Source organism: Empidonax traillii, unplaced genomic scaffold, assembly GCF_003031625.1.
Source record: "Empidonax traillii isolate 1590-97213 ecotype Southwest subspecies unplaced genomic scaffold, ASM303162v1 scaffold646:size549819, whole genome shotgun sequence".
Classification (NCBI taxonomy): domain Eukaryota; kingdom Metazoa; phylum Chordata; class Aves; order Passeriformes; family Tyrannidae; genus Empidonax; species Empidonax traillii.
Genome location: NW_020955839.1, coordinates 235037 through 242776, shown reverse-complemented (window position 1 = coordinate 242776; position 7740 = coordinate 235037). Strand labels below are relative to the sequence as shown.

Below are 7740 nucleotides of genomic sequence, written 5' to 3'. Positions count from 1 at the left end.
GTTTCACTAATGAAATAATTTTTAATTGAGACCTTCAGGAATACAAACAGTTTTAGAAATTATCTGCAGCTTTGACAAAACATCTCAGAAATACAGGGCACGTGATAACTAAAGATAAGCACTCTATCTAGAACAGAACTTAGTAACTTTCCACTCTGATGTAACAAGCCAAAAAGCAGTATCTTTTAATTCACCCTCAAAGATCAAGCTTGTGTAGAACTTACGGTGTAACTTCCTGCTCTTAGTCTTGCACTTCACTGACATTCAGTGTCAGTACAGTTCCTTCTAGCCATGCAATACTCACATATGCACTAATGGACTTGTCATCACTGGCAGCCAAATGCTGAAGTCCTTACTTAGCATCTAGCCAACATTTCCTCGGGATGATGTCAGTGGAAGTTCTGAGGTAGGTATGAGTGAAATGCTGATGGACTGTGCTGCCACAGAGCACTAAGTCATTGCTTTCATTTGAATGAAATACAGGGAACCAAGTGACACAGCTGAGCAAAATAGGTCTCAAACCCTAGTTACTTATTTCCATTGGACTTTAATTTTACGACACTCTAATTCAGCTACCACTCTGTAACTGATGCTGAAGTTGTTTTGACTTAATTGACATCATTTTTATGAGGAAAAAACAATACAGATGTCACCATATTCTTATTTTAGGATTTTATTTCTAATTTAAACTCTGTAGGCAAAGTTGGGCAACCAAAGTTTGGGGATTGTGGATAGCAGGAGAATACAGTTGGTTTAAGAATGTTTATTAAAAAGCAGACTTAGTAAATCATTCAGCAGAGCAATGAGGATTAAGGAAACCACTCAGCCTGAATCCACATCATCTGTAAATCTGATGTTTATAGTGGTCGCTGTATTGCCCAAACCTTTTGCAAACTATTTTTAGTGGTTAATTGTCCAGCTGTATTACATCTTCACCTAGTTTTTCTTTCTTAGCCAAAAGGAAATTGAAACACTGAGGAAGCACAAAAGCCAAACTGAATATTAAATGGACAGGAAATGTTGGAGTACTAGGATACAAATGCCTTGCAAAAAAAAATCCAAAAAAACAAAACAAAAAAACCCAAAACAAACAAAAAAACAACCAACCAAACAAACAAAAAAAGGAAAATGAAAAATCATCACAGAAAAATCTATCTATTTGGGGGAGGGGCATTAAAAAAAAAGATTGAAATTGTCTATGAGAGTGTGTTGAAAAAGCATATCTAAGGGGTTTTGTGGCGGGATAAAGCAACAAATAGATATAAATTAAAGACCAGCTTTTAAAAAGCAGATTAGAACAGTAAGAGATAAATGCAAATGAAGGGTCAAAGCAGCATGAAGCCAAGGGAGCAAGGATGTGTGGAAAGCCTAGGGCAGGATGGAGAAATGGATAAAAGACATGCTGGATCAGAGGCTTGAGCTGTTACAGAAGCATCACTGAGGGCTGGATGAGTTATGGGTTTCTGTCAGCAGTGGTTTAGGAGTATTAGGTTTGCCTGAACCAGCCTGACATTTCCTCAGATGTGTTTATCAACTCTCTTTGAGGGCAGCTGGCCCCTGGCACTTTGCAGCTCTGAGGGGAGGAGCAAGAATTGATTCTTCATGATTGATGCTGCTGTGCTTGAATAAAGTCACTAAGTCCTCTGCACAGCTGCACAGCAAGTTCCCTTTGTTCCCCAAGCACAGCTGGAATGCAGACTGTGTGCACTACATGAAGCTGTATACACTGTAACAGCCCCTGTTTATGGCAGATGCCTGTAATAATTCAGCAGTCTGCTATTTCATCGACTGGTTGGAGGGGAATTGAGCAGACATGCTGTTGTGCCAAGCAAGCTATGCAGAATGGGGCAGAGAGACGAAAATCACAGTGAAAACCTGTCACATCCAAAGTTCTTACACAGATAATTCTAAAATGACAAGCCCAAACAAAATGTGATACTCACATTACTCAATACTTAAAAAGTTGTAAATAGCTGGGGAATTTCCAATCTACAAGGAAAGTTTCTCATAGACTGCACTTCAGTGTCTAAATTTAAGCTTTCTCATCTTAATTTCTTTGTTTTAAGAAACACACAGTACTTTCAATGTAAGAAGCCCATGCACAGGGTCTGTCTGAGAGGTAAGCAAATATATGTAGATGGGCAGTCAGATACTCAAAACACTAGGTAGTGTTAGCAGAGCAGTCTCTCTGCTTCGAGCAGAGTTGACACCAACCTTCTTTTGCAGTAAAAGTTCTCCATTTACAGTCTCTGAATTAATTTATGTTCATATTAAGACAAGGTGGAACTAGATAAATTTAGAGAACCAGTCCAAGAGAAGCAGGCAAGAAAGTTGAATTACCTCTTCTTTTTTCCTAATACTTTAGAGTTGCAATTCTAAATTTTATTTAAGCCTCAACTTGTCCCAAAGACTAGTTCTACTTGCGTGCCAATTTTTGGTCACCTGAAAGTCAGAAATATTGTAATAGTCTAAAATCCATTGAGTTTAGTGATGTCAGAAGGGATTTTTTTTTATCTATACATAACATGCATAGATTCTAAATGAACAGTAATTCATCCTTTATAAACCAAAGCTCTCTTGCTCTTTTCAGATGCTCTCAAGTCATAATAAATTATACATGTATGCAAACTTTTTAAAGGACCATCCCTTATACTGCTGTATGTACTCATTATATTCAAACCTATTGTACTGTGCCTAGATTCTGTACTGCCAGGACCTGGTGTTCCCATCATTAGATTATAAACTGCATGAAAAAAAGGAAACGTCTCTCTACTGAAGTGCACCATCAAAACCTAAAGGCATCCATTGATATTAAAATATAAGTGTGGTTAGCATCACATATTGCACAGTTAGTTAAATATCTTGGGGAGTTGAAATAAGACATTTCGATTTGCTTTTCTTCCATTCTTCAAGTGTTAGGAAAGATTCCCTGAAAATAACAGAAAACACTATTTTTCTTTAAAACACAACAGTCAGGGCCCTGGCAAACACTGAATGTTTTAATTCATCTGCACTTTTTCATTACCAGAGAGGTCCCCGCTATTTTTAATCATCCTTCCTCATATGCCAGCGTGGCAGTAAATAACATCCATACTAGAAGCCAAAGGGGTTCACTAGTTGTGCCTCCATCCATAGTGAGCTGGCTCAGAAATATGGTCTTTTGCCCAGAATACCAGTAAGCACAGATTTATTCAACATTACTCCTCTGTGAAGATTGCCTTGCATCATCATTCAAAGTCCTAATGCATTGAGCTCCCACTTCATCTGGGGATGCATTTGGCCTGTGTCTTGTCTTGAACAGCAGTACTTTAGTTACTTCCTTTTAAAAGGGATTTCTTGACAGAGGAGGAGGAAAAGGGGCAAGGACAGTCTGGAGGTCAGGATATACCAGACTGGATCAATATTATAGCTCGTGATTGTGGTGTGCAGACTTATCTTCAAACAACTCTTGCAAATTTGTTAATGACACCCTAGAGAAAGAAACCCTACACAAAGTACCAGGACTGTTAAACTTGTAAAAAATAAGTGGTCAGGCATCAAGCTTGGAACATCCTGGAAGAGCCTGACTAGGACCATGATAGCTTGTCCTGCACAAGGAATTTTGTGTTGCTTTAGAAACTAGGAGAGGAGAAATGTCTAACTGAAACCAGTATCTTTAGAAGACAAACACTTTTTTCTTTTTGATGCTACTATTAACACCTTAGGTTATTTTACTTGAACATTTCCACTGTTCATTGAAGACTATATTTGCATCAGGTCAGGAAAAAAAAGCCTGAACTTCCACTTTCTGGCTTTATCTCACTGGCACAAATCCCAAGTCTGAAATCAAACTAAACTACTTGCAAAAAGTACAGAAACATAAGTCAGAATTTCTTCAGTTCTTTACTTACAAAACAAATTCAAACATTCGTTATTAATCTTAAGTGTAGAAAGTGCTTGGAACCTGGTATGAGAGAAGTTCTTTGGGTTTTTTAGAAATTCGTGTTGTTTTGGCAGCATCTGTACAATGTTTAAAGCATGTGGAATACTGAAAGTGTTTACGTGTAATTAATTTTTCTTTAATTGATGAAACAAGTCTCACAGTCATAGACTTTGATTCCCTATTCTCATTGTCAAAAATTACACCACACTGCAGTAAGCTATGTTTAGGTAGGTAATTTTCTGTTACATATCTAGAAAAAAAAATAGCAGACTCATGAAAACAACAGTTTCTTCTTGTCTAAGGCCTCCTGCTGTTGAACTGAGCAAGATGGGTATAAATTTCCTGGAAAAAACAGAACAAGAAGAAATATCTCCAAGATGAGTTCAGAATGCCTTGCAGCGATGGTAAGGTATCTGTCTTTCCAGACACTGCGGTAATTCCCAGGGGCTCTGCTAGCAGTCCAAAATGGAAACACAATTAGTGCTACCCAGGCCCCTCACCACAGCTTGCAGAAACAAACCGTACAGACATTTTTTAATGATATCTCCAATGACTGTATTACTGGATCTAGTGAAGGTCACCTCAGTGTTTTTGAGCAAAGATTTTACACATTTCTCACCTTCAGCAACAGCAGCTACTATCCCTTTATAGCAAGAAATGGAGTGCAGATGACACCACTTGCAGAGGATGGGGGAAATTTTGAGGTCCCTCATTGGCTGGAGTCAGGGAATGGTATATACGTGTCCTATGGAAGATGGAGAAGGCAGGAAGATCAGCTCGAAAGAGGCCTGGGTGAATCTCCTGCTTCCCATTCTTGCCAGTGCGCGGATGGACTGGGGGCAGGGGAGGTGGCCCCGATGGCTCTTGCCACTGGGCAGGCAGGGAGCGGTGCAGCCCGGCGCACCGAGCCCTGCGGCTGCCCCCGCTGCAGCCACGGGGCAGCGGGGCGAGACTGCGGCTCCGCTCTTTCAAAACAGGCTCTGCTTAATTGTGAAGAAACATCCTTGGAAAACGAAAACTCAGGATTCACGGCAGCCTTCCTCGCTGCTCGGTACCACCGGCGCCGCCCCGCCCCGTGAGGGGGAACCCGCGGCCCCCCCGCCACCACCGCCTCGGCGACGGCAGCGGGTGGTACCGAGCCCGGCCGGGCGGGGGAGGAGGCGGGGGCGGCAGCGCTCCACCCGCTCGGAGGAGGCTCTCCCTCCCCTCCTCCCTCCTCGTCGGAGGAGCTGGCTCTCCCTCTGGAGGCCTCCGGCGGCATCGGCCCCGCTCCGCCGCTTATGTAACACGGGCCAGGCCCGGCCGTGCCCGGGGCTCCCGCGGGGCAGCCCTGGCATGGAAGCCCCACTCCCGCGTCCACAAGGCTTTGAGGGCACACCGAGCGTCCCGGCAGCGCTCTAGAAAGGCACCCGTAGCAGCTTGCATATGTGGCTCCAATAAACGGGTATAGCTGAGCCCTACTCCTGTAGTACTCGGTGGACGTGGACTGCGGACAAGCACTGGTGCAAGATCCTCCCTGCCGTGGCTGAAGAGCCGCAGCCCCCTCCCTGCACGCAGGCAGGGATCGCCCTGGGCTGTGCCGGGCCCAGCAGTTCAGCTCCTGCACGTTTGTTCTGGAGGAGCCTGCGGGAGACTATGCAGCCTCTAGAAGTACGTGCATGCATGACTTCTGAAGGCCACCTGTGCCAACCCAGGGATCTGGTAGTGCTCTGGCTGGCCATGGCAAGACCCAGCTCCCTGCCATCAGGGAAACGCCGCACCCAGCCTCGACTGGACCCCCTGGAGAAAACAGAGCCTCCCAAGGGATGAGTTTGAGCACCACCTCCATGGACCTGAGGACTGCTGAACCAAGGAATTGCCTAGGATGGTAGTCAGGTGGTAACACCAAGATTAGGATCAAGCAGTGTTTTCCCAGGTGGGATGGGGAGGCAATGCTGCAAACAAGGAGTCATTCCATGCAAACCCTTATGTGCAAGTACCCCAAACCCCTGCAAATTCAAATGCTTTTTGGGCCTCGTGGCACAGCACAATTTCAGTCATACAGGGGAAATAGCCTGCTAGCCCCTAGCTCCTCTCACCACAGCAATGGCAACTCATCCAGCCCCGTACATCCTCACAAGCTCTGATCTACTCTCAGCAGAGGAAGGAGGCTGGAGAGAAGCTGTGGTAGGAGCTGTGGAGGTATAACATGGGCTGCAGTGCTACAATGCAGCCCAGGGGTCTTCTCGGCACATCTGGCACGCTGAGCCACAACCTGCGGCAGCTGCCTGTCCTCTCCCCTCACCAAGTGCATGCATTAATCTACCTGTTTGATGTCGGTAACAATTGCTGTAGTGTTTGCAGTGCTAGAAACCTTGCTAACAAGGTTTCTGAAAAAAACAAATGCATGTTTTTAAACTGTTGTGCTCAGGAGGGTTTTTGTGGAGCTTTCTAGTTCTTTCTGTAACCTAAAAGGAAAAAAAAAAAAAAAAAAAGGCAAAGAATCATTACACCTCCGCTGTCCAGCCTCCGGCACAGAAATAAACCCAACAGGCTGGCTCGCCTGACAAGCTGTGAAGACTCAGATAATCCTGTCCAGCTTATTCTCCACTCAGGGGCAATTTGTTCCTTTTAAACCCCTTAACAGCATTTTGCCAAAGCTGCTATCAGGGAAATTGTGACACGAGCTGTGCAAATATTTACTCAGCCATCCCCACACTGCTTCCCAAAGAGGTTATTGTTCCCCCCACCCCCCTGCCGGCACGAAGCATAGCCATGAGTTAATTTGGTATTACTGTTAACACTCAGATTTTACTGAACGCGTTTGTTTCCAAAGCGTTCTCCTTAGCGGAAAGCCCCCGGAGCCCGCAAGCACGCTCAAGTCCGCCACCACCAAAATACCCAAAATCAGACTCGTTACCGGTGGGTGCAGTCAAGGGCTGTGCCATCTTAAAACGAAAGGCAAAAAGACTGCCAGGCCCCAGCGAGGATCGAACTCGCGACCCCTGGTTTACAAGACCAGTGCTCTAACCACTGAGCTATGGAGCCGCCGCTTAAACTCTACCCTGGCTGTGTCTAACGAGCGGCCGCCGCCCTCCCCGCCGCCCCCTGCCGGGCGCCCCGGGCCCCGCCCGCCCCCGGCAGCGCCACCACCCCCGGCACCGTCACCACCCTCGCTACTACCACCCTCGCCACCGCCAGCGCCACCGCCGGGAGGAGCCCGCGGCCCGCCAGGAGCCGCTCCTCGCCCGCCGGGAGCCGCTCCTCGCCCGCTGGCAAGCCGCCGGCCGCCCTGTCTGTCCCCTCGCCCCGGCCGCCCTGCCCCTCTCTCTCTGGAGCGCTCCCGGCGCTCCCAGCCGGCTGCGGCTCCGGCTCCGTGGGAGGGTCCCTGGGCCCTCTGCAATAGCAGGAAATAAACCTGCTGGAAGGCGCACGTCCGGCCGAGCCGGCAAAGGCACCGAAGGAGAAATAAGGGGTGGGCCAATGTCTGACATATAGCCTGATCTGTACCGGTTAGGAGTAAAAAACCTTGTTGTGACAAAGCCATATAAGAAGGTGGGGTTTTTTTTCTGCAGAGTTTGGGTGTTCCTCAGAAGTTTGAGCTAGGCTGCTGCAGGCCAGAGGTGCTGCCTGGGGTCTCAGCATCACTTATTGCATGACCCCCCGCAGCACTGAGCATGGACCTCAGAGAAGATTTCCAGATAGTTCTACCACCTGGTGCCTGCAAACCACCTTCACAGAGGTTTTGGAACTCAGAGCTGGAATGTGGAAGATTCAGAACAGCTCAAAGGTGGAAGGCAGCAATGCTGCCAGACCCGTTTTTAAGTGTGCTGCTGGTA

General features: G+C 46.5%; 1 non-coding gene across 1 annotated transcript; it reads right to left on the bottom strand.

Annotated features, from left to right (window-relative positions):
• Positions 1–6876: 6876 nt before the first annotated feature.
• Positions 6877–6949, bottom strand: TRNAT-UGU. The gene has a single exon. It is a non-coding gene; the product is annotated as a tRNA-Thr (tRNA).
• Positions 6950–7740: the final 791 nt, after the last annotated feature.